Source organism: Strongylocentrotus purpuratus, unplaced genomic scaffold, assembly GCF_000002235.5.
Source record: "Strongylocentrotus purpuratus isolate Spur 01 unplaced genomic scaffold, Spur_5.0 spur5_scaffold_21, whole genome shotgun sequence".
NCBI lineage: Eukaryota > Metazoa > Echinodermata > Echinoidea > Camarodonta > Strongylocentrotidae > Strongylocentrotus > Strongylocentrotus purpuratus.
Window position 1 is genome coordinate 44,975,447 of NW_022145607.1, and position 3,335 is coordinate 44,978,781.

Consider the following 3,335-nt stretch of genomic DNA (forward strand, 5'->3'; position numbering starts at 1 on the left):
ACCCCATTCACCGATATTCTCTCAACGTTATTCGCTATTAACAAAAATATTTGTTCTGGACATTGGTTGATATGCGCTCAAATAAAACCTTTTTAATGTCGGCTGCTAGACTTTCTGCACCCCGTATTCGATGAGGTATCTAATAATCTACATTTCATATGAGTTCCAGCACTTTTAAAGCAAATGGAAATTAGCAACGAATGTATTAACCCCACCTCCTTCTATATACTCTAGACGTTATATGCGCCAAACGTTTAGGTTTGTTCTGGACATTGGTTGATATGCGCTCAAATAAACCTTTTTAATGTCGGCTGCTAGACTTTCTGCACCCCATATTCGATGAAGTATATAATAATCTACATTTCATGTGAGTTTCATCACATTTAAAGCATATGAAACATTAGCAACGAATGTATTAACACCACCCCCTTCTATATACTCTAGACGTTATATGCGCCAAACGTTTAGGTTTATGCTGGACATTGGTTGATATGCGCTCAAATAAGACCTTTTTAATGTCCGCTGCTAGAATTTGTGCACCCCGTATTCGATGAAGTATATAATAATCTACATTTCATGTGAGTTCAAACACATTTAAAGCAAATGGGAATTAGCGAGGAATGTAATAAAGGCCGAAACCCCATTCACCGATATTCTCTCCACGTTAGTCGCTATTAACAAAAATATTTGTTCTGGACATTGGTTGATATGCGCTCAAATAAAACCTTTTTAATGTCGGCTGCTAGACTTTCTGCACCCCGTATTCGATAAGGTATCTAATAATCTACATTTCATGTGAGTTTCAGCACACTTAAAGCATATGGAAATTAGCAACGAATGTATTAACCCCACCCCCTTCTATATACTCTAGACGTTATATGCGCCAAACGTTTAGGTTTGTTCTGGACATTGGTTGATATGCGCTCAAATAAAACCTTTTTAATGTCGGCTGCTAGACTTTCTGCACCCCGTATTCGATGAAGTATATAATAATCTACATTTCATGTGAGTTTAAGCACATTTAAAGCAAATGGGAATTAGCGGCGAATGTATTAACCCCACCCCCTTCTATATACTCTAGACGTTATATGCGCCAAACGTTTAGGTTTGTTCTGGACATTGGTTGATATGCGCTCAAATAAGACCTTTTTAATGTCGGCTGCTAGAATTTGTGCACCCCGTATTCGATGAGGTATATAATAATCTACATTTCATGTGAGTTCCAGCACTTTTAAAGGAAATGGGAATTAGCAACGAATGTAATAACCCCCACTCCCTTCTATATACTCTATACGTTATATGCGCCAAACGTTTAGGTTTGTTCTGGACATCGGTTGATATGCGCTCAAATAAAACCTTTTTAATGTCGGCCGCTAGACTTTCTGCACCCCGTATTCGATTAAGTATATAATAATCTACATTTCATGTGAGTTTAAGCACATTTAAAGCAAATGGGAATTAGCAACGAATGTATTAACCCCACCCCCTTCTATATACTCTAGACGTTATATGCGCCAAACATTTAGGTTTGTGCTGGACATTGGTTGATATGCGCTCAAATAAGACCTTTTTAATGTCCGCTGCTAGAATTTGTGCACCCCGTATTCGATGAAGTATATAATAATCTACATTTCATGTGAGTTTAAGCACATTTAAAGGGAATGGGAATTAGCGGCGAATGTATTAAAAGCCGAAACCCCATTCACCGATATTCTCTCCACGTTAGTCGTTATTAACAAAAATATTTGTTCTGGACATTGGTTGATATGCGCTCAAATGAAACCTTTTTAATGTCGGCTGCTAGACTTTCTGCACCCCGTATTCGATGAGGTATCTAATAATCTACATTTCATATGGGTTCCAGCACTTTTAAAGCAAATGGAAATTAGCAACGAATGTATTAACCCCACCTCCTTCTATATACTCTAGACGTTATATGCGCCAAACGTTTAGGTTTGTTCTGGACATTGGTTGATATGCGCTCAAACAAAACCTTTTTAATGTCGGCTGCTAGACTTTCTGCACCCCGTATTCGATGAAGTATATAATAATCTACATTTCATGTGAGTTTCATCACATTTAAAGCATATGAAACATTAGCAACGAATGTATTAACACCACCCCCTTCTATATACTCTAGACGTTATATGCGCCAAACGTTTAGGTTTATGCTGGACATTGGTTGATATGCGCTCAAATAAGACCTTTTTAATATCCGCTGCTAGAATTTGTGCACCCCGTATTCGATGAAGTATATAATAATCTACATTTCATGTGAGTTCAAACACATTTAAAGCAAATGGGAATTAGCGAGGAATGTAATAAAGGCCGAAACCCCATTCACCGATATTCTCTCCACGTTAGTCGCTATTAACAAAAATATTTGTTCTGGACATTAGTTGATATGCGCTCAAATAAAACCTTTTTAATGTCGGCTGCTAGACTTTCTGCACCCCGTATTCGATAAGGTATCTAATAATCTACATTTCATGTGAGTTTCAGCTCACTTAAAGCATATGGAACATTAGCAACGAATGTATTAACACAACCCCCTTCTATATACTCTAGACGTTATATGCGCCAAACGTTTAGGTTTGTTCTGGACATCGGTTGATATGCGCTAAAATAAAACCTTTTTAATGTCGGCCGCTAGACTTTCTGCACCCCGTATTCGATTAAGTATATAATAATCTACATTTCATGTGAGTTTAGGCGCATTTAAAGCAAATGGGAATTAGCGGCGAATGTATTAACCCCACCCCCTTCTATATACTCTATACGTTATATGCGCCAAACGTTTAGGTTTGTTCTGGACATCGGTTGATATGCGCTCAAATAAAACCTTTTTAATGTCGGCTGCTAGACTTTCTGCACCCCGTATTCGATTAAGTATATAATAATCTACATTTCATGTGAGTTTAAGCACATTTAAAGCAAATGGGAATTAGCGGCGAATGTATTAACCCCACCCCCTTCTATATACTCTAGACGTTATATGCGCCAAACATTTAGGTTTGTGCTGGACATTGGTTGATATGCGCTCAAATAAGACCTTTTTAATGTCTGCTGCTAGAATTTGTGCACCCCGTATTCGATGAAGTATATAATAATCTACATTTCATGTGAGTTTAAACACATTTAAAGCAAATGGGAATTAGCGGCGAATGTATTAAAGGCCGAAACCCCATTCACCGATATTCTCTCAACGTTATTCGCTATTAACAAAAATATTTGTTCTGGACATTGGTTGATATGCGCTCAAATAAAACCTTTTTAATGTCGGCTGCTAGACTTTCTGCACCCCGTATTCGATCAGGTATCTAATAATCTACAAT